The following is a 21,487-nucleotide window of genomic DNA, read 5'->3' as shown; positions in this document are numbered from 1 at the left end:
AGGGAGCCACTTTCTCTTTGTTTGGTAAGCTGAGAAGATGGAGCTGCCAGTGACCATGAAAGATGTTCTGAGGAAGAAGCTAATAGGACAAAATAAATTGATAGCAGAGGAAAGGAGAGAAAACAGAAGGAGAAATAAGGAGCTGATGGTGATTCATTTCTCAGGTCCCATGCATTCCTACTCTTGATTCACTTACGTTTCTCTTATAGGTAAAATCTTGGTTTCTTACACTGCACCCAGAACATTCCAGTTAATATAAAGTCCACATATTTGTTTCTTTCCAGTAAATCCTGATGTTTCCCTTCTTTCATCCCTTCTACCTTTTTTCCAAAATTAAAACAATTATCTTTATGTAGTTATAAAAGTGATACATGTTCAATATAAGAATATGCACACATTAAGAACACACTGAAATTCCACCATTAAGAAAAACTCTGATCTTCATCTTAAGCAAATTATTTTCATGATCCCCACTTAAATTTTGCCATCATTCTGAATGACTCCACCATGAATTCTTAAACTCCCATATTTTATTCTCTGCTTAGAATCTTCTTTTCCTCTCTTACTTGCATTTTGACCTTACTCAGAACTTCACTTTCCCTGACCTTTCCATTGTTTTCCAAATCTGTTTGTCTTTCATGGACTCATTTCATTTTCTTTAGCCTGACCCTCATGTCAGTGAATGACCTGATGTGGTCCTTCTCAGAAATTTAGATTAAACATTTGCATAACTAACCTTATCTATAGTCTTTGTAGCCCTTATTGGAGAACCAATGAGGACCAGCTAACCTACATGATCATGTTTTACATGAAGCAATAGGTTCTTTCTTTCACTCTATTCCTGAAGAAAGAGGTACTTGCTCTTTACACAGCCAGATACAGATTCTTCCCTTACCCTAAAGCTTAATTTTTGTATATCTATATTCTATCTAGTCAATTCCATCCTCTTGATTACATTTTTTTTCACAACTTCTGCAGCATCATTGTCTTCTAGTTCTCCCGGAACATCTCTGACCATTCTTTTTGAATTTCCTTGACTGGTTCAACTTCCTCTCATCAATGTCTAAAATGTTGCTATTCCACAAAAGTGCCATCTTGGTCCCGTCTCCCATGAGTGATCTCAATTTGAAACACCTAGGGATGCCAGGCATCACATATATTATGCCAGATATCAAAACAGGATCTTTCTGTTTGACTTGATATTGCAATGAGTTAATAAATTAATAATTTAAAAAATAAAACAATCAGACAAGTTGATTCTAATGTTTATCTGGAAGGGGAATTGTTTTAAGAACAGCTAAGAGGGAAAAAAAAAACAATGGGGGCAGATCACAAGGTTTTATATATTATAATTCTCTATACTATATCCTTAGATTTTATATACTTGATCTGTTGATTTCTGATATAGCATGTAAAGGATCCCAGGTGGTTTGTAATTTGTCAAAATGCTCTTTATTCTATCAACTTTGCTGTATATACTCAAAACTTGTATAATAAAGCTCCGTAGTCATCTTCATGTACTGTGGGCTATAATATGAGCACAAAATATTACTTCTACTTAAAAGATTTACTTATATTCTATTTTATCTAATATTAATATTGCTATACTTGCTTTCTTTTCAGTAGCATTTTGAAAGGTTTATTTTATTCCATAAATTTATTCTTTGTGCCTTTATTTCCTCTAATGGTTTTGAAGTCACACTTCTTGTTTCTACTTATATGTAAACTATTATTTTAAAAATTTTGAGAGATATATTTATATGCCTCTTTTTAATCTGCCTAGTCAGGATCTAACATTCTCTACATCTACAAGAGCCTATATGCTTTTGATTTTTCGTTTTCCCTCCCCACACCACTTCCCAGGTAGATGTCAACTGGAATGCTAATTACTATTAAATGCTTATCACTTATTATAAATTATTTTTATATTTAAATTGCTGTTGACTTTCTATCAATCATTTAGAATTGACTCAAAGTTATTGGTTTCTTTATTTACTACTCTTTCTTGAATTCTACATTTCCTTTGGCTCATTTGCATTTTGCTAATATATCTTTTTGAGTGTGTATTTCAGAGAGGGTCTGTGAGTGATAGTAATCACTCTGAGTACATGACATAGAAACTTAGTACTGGGAATTGGGTGTGCAGGTGATGGAAGAAACCGAGGAGTCTGCCAGGGAAAGACAGTGAAACCTCACTTCCTCCCAGATACCAGCACCCCCTAGGCTAGAGGAGAGGAAGACGACAGTTAACAGCCCAAAGAATATTATACTTTAGAGTATAAATGATAAATATTCCTGTATGTTCACCATTAGCAGAAATATATGGGTACTTACAGAAATAAGGAGAAAGCCTGGAAACCTTGCCTCATATTCAAATTATTTAGCCTTCAATGTATTCCCTCAGAGAAATCTGCCTTTTTATCTCATTCTCAGATATTTTACTTTGAGACCAGTTTCACGGAATCTATTTCTTATTTGGTGGTTTCCCTAGCTCAGAGCACTTGTAGGGAAGTTTTCATTTGTTCCTTAGCATTTTATTCTAGGGGAAATTATTCTTATTCTGCATGCTATCATACTCCTTAATTTCATTATTTGTTTTGTTAGCTAAGCAATGTTTCCATAGTTGCTCGGTTGTCTGTTTTCATCTTACTAATGCTTGGATAGCTGTGTTCAGATATTCTATGTGTGCTGATTTGGTGTAGGTGATACCTTGACCACCTTCCAACTATCCTTGAGATATTTTTCTGAGAAACTACAGTTTTATGGTATTTTTATGTTCTATTCATTCTGTTGTTCTCAGTACCTGACAAAGGGAAAGAACTCAGGTGAGGCTGTGCCAGACTTTGTTAGAATATCTGGGTTCTACACTTTCTTCTGGGGTTTTGTCATTTTCCTTTGCCAGGATTCTAGCTAATTAGAGGTATTTCCCATTTCCATAAAGGGGACTGTAGATCTGCCCTGAAATTGAGCTTGCTGCCCAGGGACAGATGTTTCCATCAGAGACAGATGCGTTGTTCAGTTTTTACTTTTCCCTTATTTCTCCTCTGCAACCATTTCCTTTGTTATTCTTCAGAACAGAGTGAAGTACAGGAAACACACTCAGTTTGCATCTCTCTAGTTCCAGGAGTATTCATGGAAATTCTTGGAACTTAGTCACCAGTTCTTCTAAAGGGTGATAGTGGTATTTGGAGCATTGTCAGGCTATACTATTCTATTCTCTCTTTTTTATGTTTTTATTTTTTAATTTTTGTTATTTTTTAAATGTTTATTTATTTATTTTGGGAGACAGAGAGAGAGAGAGAGAGGGAGAGAGACAGCAGTGGAGGGGCAGAGAGAGAAAAAGGGGGAGAGAGAGAATTCCAAGTAGGCTCCGTACCATCAGCACAGAGCCTGACATGGGGCTCTAACCCAGAAACCATGAGATCATGACCTGAGCTGAAATCAAGAGGTGGACGCTTAACCAACTGAACCACCCAGGCGCTCTATTTTTAAGAGAGAGAGCCCCTGAACACACAATCAGAGGAGGTACAGAGAGACAGGGAGAAAGAGAATCCCAGGCAGGTTCCACACTGTCAGCACAGAGACCGATGCAGGGCTCAGGAATGATGAGATCATGACCTGAGCTGAAATCAAGAGTCTGACACTTAATCAACTAAGCCACCCAGTTGCCCCTATGCTATTCTATTCTGTTGTAGAATCTTTGATTTGTTTTCCTTGGTTGCCACATGTTTTTAGACTATGTTCCTTAGTTGTTTGGTTGCTTCTGGTGAAAGAATTTGTCTATATTTTGGTGTGATTTTTCATTCATTCATTAGATATTGGGGGAAAAGATTCCTAACCCAAAATTCCAAGTACAACTGTAACTTCTTAGCAAATTCCTAATTGAGCTCTCAAATCTAAGTGAACATTAGGGTTAAAAGCTCTGGGGATCAAAGCAACATGCTTTGGAGTAGGTCTCAGTTGTGGGTTCATTCACAAAGTCCTGTGGGAAAGGCCTATTCACTCAGAGTGCTAGGAAGGATGGAGGTGGGGAACTCAGTGAGGGGTTAGAATCAATTTCTGTTTTGGAGCTGAAGGAATCAAGATGTCTAAGAAACCATATCCTTGTTAGATGGGAAGGTTGAATACAAGCACAAAAGGGAAATGCCTCAGGCTAGGAAGCAAACATTCAGGGGAGGCCCAGGACAGATTGAACCAAGCTTTCCTTCACAAAGGAAAGCCTTTTCTTCAGAAACCTTGAACAGGGTTGTTCAGCCCTAGAAGTGAACTAACTAGAATCAGAAACTTCAGTCTTTGGAGACCAGACTATGTTATCTGTAATTCTTGATTTGTTTTTGTTCACTTTCTTTTTGTTCTTCATCAGCATTTAAATAAAGTCTTTTGAAAAAGTCCAGTATGACTCCAGTTTGCTAGGGAACTAAAGGAAGGGTTTGTTTCCATGCTTGGCCTATGTTTTCAGGCACTGTTTGTGGGGAGAACATGGTGGGAATAGAACACTGTTCCTCTTGGAATATGTATGGAGATGACCAAGAAGTCAAAAGAGAAAAATCTATGGGAAAGATGAAATCAAAAGAAACAAACTAGGCCTTTTGATTCAGCCTCTCCCTACTCCCCATCATCTCAAAGGGGGAGTCTCATTTCAGAGACTCAAAGCTGAGAGCTTTGGGTTTGGTTTTAGTAAGGAAGACTGATTCCCTTACAGATATTAACATTCTTTTAGACTCCAGAAACCAGACAGCTGTAATCCTTACAGTTTTTATACAAATGGCAATCTTGGCTTTACAGGACATTTTCCAAATAATTCAAATCCTAATTCACCCCTTATTCTCTCTATACAATTTCAATTTAGGATACTAAAAACCTTATTTCCAGGTTCATGAATTCAACTCAGCATGAATTTTAACATCAAAATTTCTTCAGTTGGGAAATCCCAGGGAAATCTTCAAGGGAAATCTTCAGACCAAAGTAAGTCTTTCTTGAGACACAAATTAAGCAGGGGCACCTGGATGGCTCAGGCAGTTAAGCATGCAACTTCAGCTCAGGTCATGATCTCGTGGTTCGTGGGTTTGAGCCCTACATTGGACTCTGTGCTGACAGCTCAGAGCCTGGAGCCTGCTTCCAATTCTGTGTCTCCCTCTCTGTCTTCCCCTCCCCTGCTCACGCTCTGTCTCTGTCTCTCTCATAAATAAATAAACATTTAAAAAAAAGACACAAATTAAGCAGTTTATTAATTAAAACCTTAAAAAACCAAGAAAGACTAGCTATGGCTATTCAGCAGAGTCTGATTAGAGCAAAACCCAACAGCTTATTCACAGCATAAACATGTGCTATAGGTCACACAAAAAGGGAGGGTGGAGGGGCCACATGCTTTCCCAATATTTTAAACTGTTTTAATCCAGTCTTCACATTTCTGATAAAGCAAATCAATATGAGTCCAATTAAACTGGATTTCACCAAAAATATCAAGGGCTTTTAAAAATATCTTCCTGCCAACACTAAATGAAACTTTAAAGATGAAAATTTCAGCCTGCCATAGTGGCACAACCAAAAGGAAACATGGTGGCAGGGGTGTGTGTAGGGATCAACCCCTCAGCTCGGGATGGCTCACCATCATCCAGAGACTTTGGTCTCTGCTTGCCCCTCTGTCTGGAGATTTGGGAAAAGTGATTCTCTGAGAAGCTGATAAGCAGCTGAATGAGAAAGAGGGAGAGGAAAACTGGCAAGAGGATTTGGCCCCATGCCCGCGGCCAGCACATCACTCCTCCAGCCTGGGTTCAGCCAGTTCTAGGCCAGTCAGACCTTGGTGGGCTTGGACAGGCACCCCCATCAGGGACTATGACCCAACAAAATCATAGTACCTTGAGAGGCAGCCCCTTCTGATCCCTTGACCCTAGCATAATTCGCAGAACCTTAGAACTTGTAGTGTTCTGGCCAGAATGCAGAATGTTGGTAATACAATCCTGGTTTGTCCTGGGCTAAGGCTTCCTAGGGCCCTGACCACTAGGTAAAGTTCTCCCACTGGACTTGATAGACACCTGCTACCCCAGTACTTTTGGAGCAAGGCCTGGATTCTAATGCCTACCTATAGCATGGAAAGCAATTATACCTTTCTGTGCTCTTTTCCTCAGATATAAATGAATGTATTGTGCACCCCATCCATTTGGGGTCATTGTGCTATAGATAAGGGGTGAAGCTCATAGCTCTGTACATCCTTGATTTTCTGCTTGACTAGTCCCTGAACCTATGGCATGCTCTAATGTAGTTTCCCAAAGCATGGTGTATTTTAAGTGGCACGCAGATGATGAGTATCTTTTACTTTCAGAGTTGTCAATTTACTTTTAATGTGTATTGGAAAATTGTAACTAGTAAGTATAGTGATATCATGGCAATAACATAAACTTTTCTTTTAAAATATATCTATGTTAGGGGCACCTGGGTGACTCAGTCGGTTAAGTGTCCGACTTCGACTCAGGTCAATCTTGCGGTTTGTGGGTTCGAGCCCCACGTGGGGCTCTGTGCTGACAGCTCGGAGACTAGAGCTTGCTTCAGATTCTGTGTCTCTCCATCTCTCGGCCCCTCCTCTGATCATGCTCTGTGCCTCTCTGTCTCTCAATAACAAGTAAACGTTAAAAAAAATTTTTTTAATATAGATATGTTAAAATGTCGAGTTTCAGGGGTACCTGGGTGGCTCAGTCGGTTAAGCATCTGACTCTTGATTTTGACTCAGGCCATAATCACACAGTCATGAGATCAAGCCCAGCATCAGGCTCCACATGGAGCGTGGGGCCTGCTTAAGATTCTCTCTTTCTCCCTCTGCCTATCTGCCCTGCTCTTTCTCTCTCAAAATAAATAAATAAACATTTTTTTAATGTCAAGTTCCAGAAATAGAAATCATGCAAAATTTAAAGGATATGACAAAATTGTTTATGTGGTTCCAGAATGACTGAAATTTGAGGAATATTGCCCCAGTGAGGGGGATGGAGGAGAGGACGGGGCATGGAAATTGCCCTTCACTGGGGCCTACCTTGTTTTGTTTTTCAAAAATGGAGTGGTCCCAGCACTGCACATTCCTGGCATACTGATCTAAACTGCACCCTGAGGACTATGATCTCATACTGATTATAAAGATGGAGATGGGCAAGAGTGTGCAGAGTTGAGGCTTTTTCCTTGCCTATCTGCAATGCAGAGGACAGACCGAGGATTATTAGCTATAATATGAAAAGTGTTCTTATAGACTGACAAGGATGAAAAAGAAGAAAAACAATAGGAAAATGGACCAAAGATGTAAAGATTCTATCTATAGAAAAGCAAATCCAAGCGTTCCCATGAATGTGTGAAAATATGCTAGAACTAGGAAATTGTAAATTGAAGTAATAATTAGCTAGGCACTTTGTATCCATCAGGTTGGCAAAAATATTAAAACAAAGCTAACCAACATTGCTGGTGATGATGTGGGAGAAAAGTACCATTTTATACTTTTGGTGGAACTGTGAGTTGTTATAATGTCTTTGGATAGCAACCTGGCAACAACAGTTAAAATTAAAAATACATACATTTTTATGTGCATGTTTTGTTTGGGAATTCGCCCTCCCACCGCTGCTCAGTTCTCATGGTATGAGTGGGGCCCCAATATCTATCTTGTAATTGGGTGAAACCTAGACCCGAAAAAAAATCATAACTGGTATTTCCCTGCTATAATGAGGTGGTGGGCATACGGCCCAAGCTAACCCAATCCAAATCAATCTTAGGGCTTTGCTAGAAATGTTAGGACAAAGATGCTTATCTTCATCTGGATTCAAACTTGAAAGGATTTAATCCCTATAGCTGCTAAAAGTCATCTTGAGATCATGTAGCCTATGGCTGTGAAAATAGTCCAGTTTAGAGCATAAGTGACTTGATGGCCTCTGCTATTATCCCTCAGATTCCTCCATCATATACATACCTAAGTCATGCTTCCTACAGGCTGCTCTTAGTCAAAACTAAACATGCTAAGAATGCTAATGCAGAATGCCTTTAGTGGAAGATTTTGGCTTGAGGACTCCCCATCAATCTGACTGGAACTTCTTAGAACTAGGCTGTCCTCTGAAACTCTCCAAACAAATCTTCACTCCTTCCCCTCTCCTTTACAGGATACATCCTTGTATCACCATTTAAGATTCTCTACACCTTCACTAGCTCCCTCTCCTTTATCTTTCCCAAATGTTTCCCCAATAAACCTCCTGCACTTCTACTCCCATCTTGGCAGCTGATCCTTGAAGAACACAAACTAATACAAATACTACTAGAAGTGTTCTAAGAAAACAAATGGTAAGATAAAGCTTTGAAACTGGTTCAGTTACTATCCAATAGATAAAAAAGATGCCATCTTGAGTAGTATGTGGAGCATGAATAGTTTCTGAAAGGAGATGACAGCCGAATTGTTAAAAAAAAATTCACGGGTGGTAAAATATTTTCCATTTAGGAAAATGAACTGATGGAGAGGAATATCCTGGCAGGTGTAATGATTCAATCATTTGAAATATATGGGGGAGTGGACCCCTACAAGGACGGCAGAATGGATTGGTTATAGAGTTGTATTGATGCCCTGCAGAGGGGGATAATGAGAAACCAGGGGCCACTGACTATCAGTTAAAGACTAAGTGGGAAAGGCAGAGGACCTCTTTGGTAGCCTTTATCCCCTATCCTGGGAATTGACACAACTAAGCAGCAGACTAAGAACCAGATAGTGACAGAGTTCCAGAGATATTTATGTGTCCAGCCGGGCAGGTCTCATGCTAAGGCCAGAATTCTTGCTGGGAAAACTTGGTTGAAACATGGCTTCTGTGTTTAAGTACCACCACCTGGCTTCTACTACTTTGGAAACCTCATTAATCCCACGGATATTAATGAGCCCAATTCTGTGACTGACTCTACTGTCAGTTTTGGTTTATAGAAGAGAGACACTGAACTTCTTAGTGATGCAGTTCCCTTTTTACCACCACATTCCTGATGGCATTCATAAATGGATGGATGCTCCGGAGGATGTGATGCTGACTCTGCAGGTGCCCCTGAAATCTCAGAGCTTGTAGAAGTGGACTCGCCATATGCTAGAAAATAAGATGTTTCAAGAAGTGTCCTCATAGGAGCTCCCCATGCCCCTTCTCCTGGCTGATACGCCAAAAACTACAGTTAAATCTCAGTACAATCTAGATGAGGACATGCTAGGCAAGATAACAGAGAGAAAAAATTATATTCCATAGTATAATTAGTTTGTATTGGCAGGAGTCAATGACTACCACTGAAAATGAATTTTGAAGATGCTTGATCAAGGGGCTGGAATGTTAAACTGGGCTTTCATAGGTCATGGGATTTAATACCCTGGCAAGACCCCAGAGGAAGGGGCAAACTCATTATTAGGGTGACTTTTAGAAGCCTGAAGAAAGTGATGGCCAATCTTGAGGAAAAGGGGGTAATGCCTGAGTTGCCTACACAGGAGGGTAGAGGAAGGAATAAAACCACTGAGAGAATTGGGGGTTACTGAAGTACATATATTTATTATGTGAGGTCATAAAAACCACTAGATGATTATGTTCCAGGAGAGGGTCCAGAGAAAACATCAAGGCCAGCAGGAACATGCTGCTAAAAGGGCACCAGTGTCACTAAGTAGTTCAGTGATGGTGACCATCAATTTAATATAGACTGTTATGTAAAAACCGAATAGTAATCGTAAATCAAAAACCAGTAACAGATATGCCAAAAATAAAAAGAAAGGAATCCAAGTGTATCACTAAAGAAAGCCAACTAATCATGAGAGAAGAGAGCAAGAGAAGAAAGGAACAGAGATGAACTACAAAAACAACCATAAAACAAGTAACAAAATGGCAATAAATATCTACCTACCAATAAATAAATATCTACCTATCAATTAACACCCCAGTTACATTAATAGACAGATCATCCAAACAGAAAATGAATAAGGAAGGCTTTGAATGACACAGTGGACCAGATCAACTTAACAGACATATTTAACATTCCATCCCAAATCATCAGAATACACATTCTATTCAAGTGCACATGGAATATTCTCCAGAATACATCACATGTTAGGCCATAAAACAAGTCTCAACAAATTCAAAAAGATCAAAGTCATTCCATGCATCTTTTCTGATGAAAACCCTATGAAACTAGAAATCAACCACAAGAAAAAAATCTAGAAAGAACACAAGTACATGGAGGTTAGATAAAATGCCACTAAACAATGAGTGGTTAATCAAGACAACAAATAGGAAATAAAAAAAAAATACATGGAGACAAATGAAAATGAAAATACAATGGTCCAAAATCTTTAGGCTACAGCAAAAGCTGTTATAAGGGGGAAGTTTAGAGCAATACAGGTCTACCTCAAAAAGCAAGAAAATTATCAAATAAACAAACTAATCTTACACCTAAAGGGGCCAGAAAAACAAACAAAAACCAAAAATAGTGGAATAAAGGAAATAATAAAGATTAGAGCAGAATAAATGAAATAGAAACTAAAAAAAATAAATAAATCAATGAAACCAGGAGCTCGTTCTTTGAAAAGATCAACAAAATTGATATATTTTTAGCCAGATTCAGAAAGAAAGAAAGAAAGAAAGAAAGAAAGAAAGAAAGAAAGAAAGAAAGAAAGTCAAACAAAATCAGAAATGAAAGAGGAGAAATAATAAGTGACATCCCAGAAATACAAAGGATTATAAGAGATTACTATAAATAATTATATCCCAACAAATTGGATAACCTAGAAGAAATGGATAAATTCCTAGAAACATATAACTTACCAAAACTGAGTTAGGAAGAAACAGAAAATATGAACAGACTTATTACCAGCAATGACATCGACTCAGTAATCAAAAAACTTCCAACAAACAAAAGCCCAGGACCAGATGGCTTCACAGGCAAATTCTACCAAACATTTAAAAAAGAGTTAGGGACACCTGGGTGGCTCAGTCAGTTAAGCTGCTGACTCTTGATTTTGGCTCAGGTCATGACCTCACAGTTTGTCAGCTCTTGGCTTGGGATTCTCTCTCTCCCCCTCTCTCTCTGCCCCTCCCCTGCTTGCAGGCGTGCGTACGCGCTCTCTCTCTCTCTCTCTCTCTCTCTCTCTCTCAAAATAAATACACTTAAAAAAATAAAGAAGTGTTAATAACTATTCATCTCAAAGCATTTCAAAAAAATAGAAAAGGAAGGAAAATTTCAAAATTCATTCTCCAAGGCATGCTGATACCAAAGCCAGACAAAGACACTACAAAGAGAGAGAGAGAGAGAGAGAGAGAGAGAGAAGAGACAGAGAGAGAACTACATGCCAATATCTCTGAGGAATACAGATGTAAAAATCATCAACAAAGTATTAGCAAACTGAATCCAACAATACTTTTTAAAAAATCATTCACCACAATCAAGTGGGATTTATTCCCAGGATGCAAAGGTAGTTCAATATTCACAAATCCATCAATGTGATACATCACATTAACAAGAAAAAGGATAAAATCCATATGATCATTTCAATAGATGCAGAAAAAGCACTTGACAAAGTAAAACATCCATTTATGACAAAAACCCTCAACAAAGTAGGTTTAGAGAGAACATACCTCAACATAATACAGGCTATATATGAAACCCCAGAGCAAACATCATACTTAATGGTGAAAACTGAGAGCTTTCCCCCTAAGATCAGGAACATAAGAATGTCTACTCTCACCACTTTTATGCAACATAGTACTGGAAGTCCTAGCCATAGCAATCAGGAAATATTGGAATATTTCCTGGAAAAAAGGAATAAAAGGCATCCAAATTGGTACGAAAGGAGTAAAACCTTTCTTGCAGGTGACATGATACTCTATGTAGAAAACCCTAAAGACTCCACCAAAAAAACTACTTGAACTGATAAATAAGTTCAGTAAAGTTGCAGGATACAAAATCAATGCACAGAAGTCCACTGCATTTCTACACACTAATAATAAAACAACAGAAATTAAGAAAGCAATCCTATTTTCCATTGCACCAAAAAAGAATAAAATACATAAGAATAAACTTAACCAGTATACTCTAAAAGCTATAAAACATTGATGACAGAAATTGAAAGTGACACAAAGAAATGGAAACATATCTCATGCTCATGGGACTGGAAGAGCAATATTGTTAACATGTCCATACTACACCAAGCAATCCACAGACTTAATGCAATCCCTATGAAATACCAATAGCGCTTTTCACAGAACTAGAACAAATAATCCTAAAATGTGTAGGGAACCACAAAAGACCCAGAATAGCCAAAACAATCTTGAAAAAGAAAAACAAAGGTGAGGTATCACAATTCCAGATTTCAAGTTATAAGACAAAGCTGTAGCAATCAAAACAGTATGATACTGGCACAAAAATAGACACATAGATTAACTGAATAGAACAGAAAGCCCAGAAACAAATCTGTGATTATAGTCAATTAATCTTTGACAAAAGAGGCAAGAATATGCAATAGGAAGCCATTTGTTCAACAAAAGGTGCTGGGAAAACTGGAGAGCTGCATGAAAAGAATGAAACTAGACCACTTTCTTGCACCATACACAAAAATAAGCTCAAAATGGATTAAAGACCTAAATGAGACTTGAAATCATAAAAATCCTAGAAGAGAGAGGCAGTAATTTCTCTGATATTGGCCATAGATAAAAAACATTTTTCTAGATAGGTCTCCTGAGGCAAGAGAAATAAAAGCAAAAATAAACTACTGGAACTACATCAAAAAAAGCTTCTGCAAAGTGAAGGAAATAACCAAAAAATCTAAAAGACAACCTACTGAATGGGAGAAGCTAATTGCAAATGACATATCCAATAAGAATTAGTATCTAAAATATATCGGGAACTTATAAAACTCAACACCCCAAAGCCAAATAATCCAATTAAAATGGACAGAAGACATGAATAGAAATTTCTCTAAGGAAGACATACAGATGGCCAACAGACACGTGAAAAGATGCTCTACATTACTCATCTCAGGAAAATGTGAATCAAAACTACAATGGGATATCACCTCACACCTGTCAGAATGGCTAAAATCAAAAACACAAGAAACACAAGTGTTGGTGAAGATGTGGAGAAAAGGAACCTTTTGGTACTATTAGTGGGAATGCAAACCTGTGCAGCCACTGTGGAAAATAATATGGAGGTTCCTCAAAGAGTTAAAATAGAACTACCCTATGATCCAGTAATTGCACTACTAGATACTAGCCAAAAATTACAAAAAACACTAATTGAAAGGGATACATGAACTAATATGTTATTGCAGCATTATTATAATATCCAAGATATGGAAGCATCCCAGTGTCCCATTCAACTGATGAATAAATGAAATTGTGGTGTGTGTATATGTGTGTGTGTATATATATATATATTATCTATATAATATATATATGATTTTTTTCAGCCATAAAAAAGAAGAAACCTTTCCCATTTTCAGGTGACATGGATAGAGCTAGAGAGTATAATGGTAAGTAAAATAAGTCAGTCAGAGAAAGACAAGTACTACATGATTTCACTCATATATGGAATTAAGAAACAAATGAACAAAAGAAAATAGAGAAAGACCAACCAAGAAATACACTCTTAACTACAAAGACAAACTGAGTAACCAGAGGATAAGTGGGTGGGAGGATGGGTAAAACTGGTTGAAGGAATTAAGAGTACACTTATGGTGATGGAGCACTGAGTAATGTACAGAATTGTTGATCACTATATTGTACACCTGAAACTAACATAAAATTGTAGTTAAGTATACTGGAATTAAAATAAAAAAACTTTAAATAAGAAAGAAGAAAGAAAGAAAGAAAGAAGAAAGAAGAAAGAAAAGAAAGAAAAGAAAGAAAAGATAGAAAAGAAGAAAGAAAGAAAGAAAAGATAGGTAACACTTCTATTTAGAACCTTCCATCTTACTCAGAGTAATACCCAAGCTTTTTACAAACAGCTGACATCTACGTGATCTGACACTTCCCCACCTTGCTTGCCTCTCTGCCTCATCTACTATTACTGTCCTCCTGTGTGATTAGGCTACAGCCATGATGGCATCTTTTCTGTTTCTCAGATATACCAGGCATACTGTAAGCTCAGAGCCTTTATGGCGGCTGGAACACACTTCCTTCAGATAGCCCCTCAGTTAACTCCCTCAGGTCTTCCAAGTCTTTGCTTAAATGGCATCTTCTTAGTGAGGCTTAACTTGAACCATCTCAGAGAATACTGGAACCCACACCTCTTCATACCAGCAATCCCAATTCCTTTACTAAGCTCTATTGCTTCCAGGCATTGTATTATCTAAAATACTGTATAATTTACTTCATATGTTATCACTTTCTTCCTTTCTCCTGTCCACCATAATATACGATCCATGGAGTCGGGGTTTTTTTCTCCTTTGTTTACTGATATAACCCAAACATTAGAATAGTACCCAGCACGTAGTAGCTGTTCAATAAATAGTTTTTAAAATTAAGTCTATATCCCAAATCATTTATCACCATAGTTCTGGTTTTATATTGCAAGTTCCTTTTATTTTTTTAATTTTTTTTTTTATTTTTTATTTTTGGGACAGAGAGAGACAGAGCATGAACGGGGGAGGGGCAGAGAGAGAGGGAGACACAGAATCGGAAACAGGCTCCAGGCTCTGAGCCATCAGCCCAGAGCCGACGCGGGGCTCGAACTCACGGACCGCGAGATCGTGACCTGGCTGAAGTCGGACGCGTAACCGACTGCGCCACCCAGGCGCCCCTATTTTTTTAATTTTTAAAAATGTTGATTTGCTTATTTAGAGAGAGAAAGAGTGTGAGTGGGAGAGGAGCAGAGAGAGGAGAGAGAATCCTAAGCAAGCTCTGCACTGTCAGCACACAGCCTGATGCAGGGCTTGATCTCACAAACCATGAGATCATGACTTGAGCCAAAATCAAGAGTTGACACTTAACCAACTAAGCTAGCTACCTAGGCACCCCATCACAAGTTCCTTTTAGAAATCTCTACCTGAATGTCCTTCAGATACCTTAAATTCATTACATTCAAAGTCAGAGTCATCTTCCTATAGGGGCCAAGGGCAGGCCACCCCAAGGTGGACTACTTTGGCATGATGATTATTCTGAAGGCAATCGAGACCCTGCAGTCTCGAGGGATACTTCTGCCCCTCCCTTAACTACAGAGATGAATCTAAATTGGGGAGTCTCTCCCAGAATAAGGGTTAATAGTAGAGATAAATTTTATCTGAGTGACCCATCTGTATGGCAGAGCAAACATCTAATTAACAAACATCTGCTTTTCTTATCACCCTACGAAGTGCATTCCTTTCCTCTGAAGTCCCAGACCCTTACCCCCTTTCTCCCTAGCTCAGGATGACATATACACCTCATTTTGCCCAACTGTCTTTGGAATTTCCATATGTGTGCGGATTCCCTGTACAAACACTGTTAAATTTGATTTTCTGTTAATCTTTCTTGTATCATTTTGATTTCTAGTCCAGCTAGAAGGACCCTTGAAGGGGACAGGAATTCTTGCTCTCTGACATTCTCTATCAAATTTGTTCTTCCTCCTGTTTTCTGAATTTGATTCATAACATTAATATCTATCCAGTCACCTAGGAGAGAAGCCTCAAAGTCATTCCTCATTTCAAGTTTTAGAACAAATTCCTAGCCCTTTCCTAATGCTAACAGGCATTTATTGTATTAATTAAGATCCTTTAGCCTTAGTCTCTTGCATTAGTCTTCCAGGGATCATTGTCCAATCGTTAGTGCATAAGCCTGCTCAGGCTGCCATAAAAAAATACCACAGACTAGGTGGCATAAACAACATAAGTTTATTTCTCACAGTTCTGGAGGCTAGAAATCCAAACTCAAGGGCTGGTTTCTCCTGAGGCCCCTCTCCTTGGCTTGCAGATGGTCACTTTCATGCCGTGTCCTCACATAGCCTTTCCTCTGTGCATGCATACTCCTGGGGTGTCTTCCTCATCCCATAAGGACACCAGTCCTGTTTGATTAATGCCTCTCCCTTATGACCTCATTTAACCTCCCTCAAAGTCCCTGTCTCCAAATACAGTCACAGTGAGAGGCTAGGACTTCAAGAGATGAATTTTAGGAGACACAATTCAGTCCCCAGTAGTAAAGGCATCATGTTTTTCCCCCATCACGTGATTCTTTCTTTGTCCTTTAGAATTACTTTTACCATTCCTTGCACACAGGAAAAATTTGTGTTTTTTTTTTTCTACTTTGCATTTTCCCAAATCACCTTTACTCTTGCCTTTATCGAAAGCAAATGTGGGCCTATTAAAATAGTTTTTCTTCGGGGCGCCTGGGTGGAGCAGTCGGTTAAGCGTCCGACTTCAGCCAGGTCACGATCTCGCGGTCCGTGAGTTCGAGCCCCGCGTCGGGCTCTGGGCTGATGGCTCAGAGCCTGGAGCCTGTTTCCGATTCTGTGTCTCCCTCTCTCTCTGCCCCTCCCCCGTTCATGCTCTGTCTCTCTCTGTCCCAAAAATAAATAAAAACGTGGAAAAAAATTAAAAAAAAATAGTTTTTCTTCAACTCTTTAACAGCTTTTGCATTTATCAGGTAGACAGAATTCATGTTCGTATAACATTTTAAAAATAGAGAAAAATAGCTCTTTTAGGTTTTGGTCACCAATTTCAATGTGTGTGTGTTGTGGGGAAGGGATCCTCAACACCAACAAACAATGCTCTGGACACCAGCTAGGTTTCTATAATTCAACTCAATTCTGACATTAGCTACCCAGAGATCGCATCCAGATTCCACAAGTTAAGGGTTCAGTCTTACAAGATGTCCCCACAAACTTCAGATACCAGTCACAAACCCAGGTTATCACCTGTGCTTCTGACCAACCAACTATACATTAGAGGTTTCCACAGCTTCCTCCTTGAGTTTGATTAATTTGCTAGAGCAGCTCACAGAACTCAGAGAAACACTTTACTTACTAGATCACTCAAGATATAAATCAGGAACAGCCAGATGGAAGAGATGCATAGGGCAAGGTATGGGGAAAGAACACAGAGCTTCTATGCCCTCCCTAGGCTTGCCTCTCTCCCCAAATCTCCAAAGGTTCACAAACCTGGGAGCTTTTGAACCTAGTCCTTTTGAATTTTTACAAAGGCTTCATGATATGATATAGGTATGATTGATTAAACTTTGGCCACTGGCAATTGATTCAACCTTCAGCCCATCTCCCTTTCCTAGAGGTGAGGGGATGTGGTGGGGTGTGGGGTGGAGGAGTAGAACTGAAAGTTCCAACCCTCCAATCACAGGGCTGGCTGGTTCTCCTGGCTAGCCAGCCCCCATCTCTAGGTGCATTCTCAAAGTCACCTCATTGACATAACAAAAGAAAACTTTATGGCTCTCCTCACTTAGGAAATCCCAAGGGTTTTAGGTAGCTCTGAGCCAGAAATATGGATGAAGACCAAATCTATATTTCTTATTATAAATCACTGTACCACAATTGTTAACTGACTCAAAAAAAGAACAATGCACAGCCCTGAATGACTGACATGATTGCTAATGCCATCTGTTGGTGGCAACAGAAACATGTTTTCAGCTGGGATAATAACTTTGCTTAAATCTACCAAAGTATATGTGTAGAACATTTAAAGGTATAGAAACCTCCATATTATCTTTCTTGACCTTCTGTATTCCTTCTTTCTGTGTCAGTCAAGACTCCAGCAAGAGGGTTAAATGAAGAAAGTCGATTAGGGGACTGAACAATGAGGTGTGGGCAGGAATAACAAGAACAAGGGATAGTGAAGCACCTGGGAACTGCCAACAAAGGGAAGCTATTACCAGTCCTGAAACGGAGGGCAAAGTGGGACCAGAGAGGCTAAAATCTGGAGAGAACTGGAGAGGAACTGGCTGGTAGGAGCTGTGGTCATAAAGTATAGGAAACACAGTTGGGCTGAGGGAATAGAAGGAATAAATATCCCTTCGTCTCTCTTCTACTATCTATCCTCCTAAAGCCAGAGGGGCAAAGAAACTCATCTTGTATTATGGATACTTATTTTATGTGTTTGGTTCTCTATATTGATCCCAGATTGAATTCTTACATGTCTCATTTATGATGGTAAGTATTCCAGTACCCATACATATATAAGAAGAACTCTTTTAAAAAAAATTGTTTTTAATGTTTATTTTTATTAAAAATTTTTTTTTTTTTCAACATTTATTTATTTTTGGGACAGAGAGAGACAGAGCATGAACGGGGGAGGGGCAGAGAGAGAGGGAGACACAGAATCGGAAACAGGCTCCAGGCTCCGAGCCATCAGCCCAGAGCCCAACGCGGGGCTCGAACTCACGGACCGCGAGATCGTGACCTGGCTGAAGTCGGACGCTTAACCGACTGCGCCACCCAGGTGCCCCTTTAATGTTTATTTTTGAGAGAGAGAGAGTGCTAACGAGTGGAGGAAGGGCAGAGAGAAAGGGAGACACAGAATCCAAAGCAGGCTCCAGGCCCTGAGTTGTCAGCACAGAGCCCAACGTGGGGCTTGAACTCACTAACTGTCATATCATGATCTGAGACAAAGTCGGACACTTAACCGACTGAACCACCCATGTGCCCCAATAAACATTTTTCTAAATAAATAAATGAATGAATGCTTATTGTCTGTTCCCTGGTTTAAAAATCTTGCTGGGGTAAAAAGGGCAAAGTATCCTATTTTATCTTATGTCTTAATGCCCAGTGAATTTCATCTGGTTCCTGAATACAATAAGGCAAACATGATAGTTTTTCTTGATCCCCAGCTATAAGTTTATGTGAGAAATAAATTTAAATACCAGACTGTCAGAGAGTTTGTCTCATGGTTTGGCTTTTAAAAATAAAATTTTCAGCATATTTTAAAATAAGACTAGCTCACTTATCTTTGCTTCTAGCTTTAAAAATCCACACTTTTAAATGGAAGTGATGAATTTATCTCCAAAAGAAGCACTGAAGTCAATACTTAAAACATTCAAATGTAGTTTCAAAGTCAAACTTTAATAACTAAACAGCTTGTTGAAAGCCAGCAGACAAAAATTTTCCGGGATACTACAGATTAATTAATGAGCACTATTAAAGTCAAGGTCTAGGCCCCTTCCCGCAACACACAGAAATTATGTTATGGTGACCATATTCCTTTGTTCTGAACATTATACCTGTCAATCTCTGAGCCATGGAAGTCCTCTGAAATGACATCTGAGACAAATAAGCAAGTGTACTCATCACTTGCTACCCAATTACTATAGTTGGCTTCATAACAGGACTGCATCAATGTTTTCAGTAGTACTGCGATAGTCAAGCAGATAGTTCTCCAAATGTCCTGTTCCCTTTTACATGCCCAACCAGGGGGAAGAGAGCATGGTGGAGATTGTTTTCTTGGTATTTTGTTGTTCTAGAAAAAGGTTTATCGTCTATTAGACATTTTGGAGTGCACATATACCATGAAAAGGACATTTTGATGGAAAACGTACATTCTGGTTGGTTATTGTTGTTAAGTGCGTTGTTCAGCAAATGTTCTGCTATATTGAGTTTCAGGCATCAGTTGAATTATATCATGGTGAAATTTGTGATTAAGGTAAGCTAACTCAAAATGACAAGCCAAGGGCTTTTAAAACCCACATTTCAATGAAATCTGGCAGCACAAAAACAGCTGCTCTAAGTCTGCTCCTCTAATATTTCAAAGGAAGAATAGCAGTGGATTTCTGATACCATATGTGCCAACTGCAGAAATTCTAGAACAGCCTGAGAGACCTGGGTGAAAGGTCACACTCTACCTTATACAGATGGCACATTTAATTATTAAAGAGCAATTTTAATCATTTAATCATTCCAGACCCTGAAATGAAAGGTCTTCTCAGATATCTTGAAGATTGTTGCAACCTAAACTCTGCTGTCAAACTTCTATAGAGCCAGTAAATAGCATATGTGATTTCATATCCTAATTTGATTTACATTTTCATGTGAGTTAATTTTGTTTTGCAGGCTTTAAAAGACATTTCATGGGGAAAAAAAATTGAAGGTCATGTCTTTGGCAGAGAATTTGTCTACCCCTGCAGGAAAATTAAATCTAAATCCTTGCTTCGGACTTAAATCAGACTCCAATTCCTCAGGAGGATGGCTAAGTGGTCCCTTTTTTCCAGCAGAGCTGCAAACAGCTCTGCTGGAAAATTGTGCAACTAGCCTCAAAAAGGTTTTCAAGAAAATTTCCTTAGTTTTTGTTCATTACAAAAAATTAACAACCCCAGCAAAGCGTCTGGTATGTAGTGTTCAGTAATTGTTAGGCCATCCTCTCATCCTCTCAGCAAATGCATGCATGCACACATTCACACCCATACACTGGAATTCAAATTTAGTAATTTGGTAAGAATCATGGAATAAAATTGAGGATAATTCCAGCAATCAAAGGACAAAATCAAATGCAAATCAAAGGACAAAATCAAGTGCAAATCTTGGAATTAGTATGTCTAAATAAGAAATTTACTGTTAAAATAAGAAAATTACTCTTTCTGATTCAACAATAATAGCAAATATTTTTTGATAACTTATATGTCAGGCACTGTGCTATGCTCTTAACATGTTAATGCTCATAACAGCTCAGATGGAAAAGTGCTATAATTATCTCCATTTTATAAATGAGGAACCTGAGGTACAAAGAGGTTAAGAGACCTGTTAAGTTCACATTACTGATAAATGGAGCAAGGATGCAAAACCAGGTCACTGAAATTTTAAAACCCACAATTGTATCGATACCCTCCAGCTAAAGACCACCAGGAATATACCTGAATTTGAATGAACTGGGTATATTTCTTATTACAGAGAAGGAAGATGTACAACAGGGTGTTTGAAAGCAGTTATTAAAGGATTTGGTCTTCTGTTTGGGGAAGGGCTTAAGGAAGTGAGACTTTTCTCTGGATTGGATGCTCTCAGGAAATGGGGGTAATGCTATGAATGGGTACCTTAATCAATCTTATGAAGGAGGGAAGACGGGAGGGCTGTAAGTGGTAAAGCAGCAGTGGTCACTCAGATTAGCCAGGATAGGGACATAGAGGGTCATAGTAAAGTAGGAAGAAGAATCAGGATTTGAACCCAGGTGGTTCACTCTGGAGTCGGTACATTACCTGCCTTACAGGCAAAAACAACAGAAAGAGCAAAAGATGCAAAAAATGATGGGAGAGATGTTTTGGAGAGAAACTTCCTTGGCTATGTAGTCGAGCAGAGGCGTCAAAGTGGGAGACAGACACCATAGAACTCCCTCGTGGGAGCTAAATGCTCTAACAATAGTCTGAAGTTAAAAAAAAAAAAAAAGTCACTTTATAGGACCTATTTGCTTTCCTGGAAGCCATCTAGGTCAATCTACCCACAAGTACCCACCAAACAGATTCTTCTCAGTTTTAAAAGGCTTAGCCCCATTATTTATGTGTGTGATAAGGCTACTTTCTTCAAGAGGACTCAGGTCCCTCCTGGCAGCCTGATGTCCCCA

This window comes from Lynx canadensis, chromosome A2, assembly GCF_007474595.2.
Source record: "Lynx canadensis isolate LIC74 chromosome A2, mLynCan4.pri.v2, whole genome shotgun sequence".
Taxonomy (NCBI): domain Eukaryota; kingdom Metazoa; phylum Chordata; class Mammalia; order Carnivora; family Felidae; genus Lynx; species Lynx canadensis.
This window is presented reverse-complemented; position numbering follows the sequence as displayed.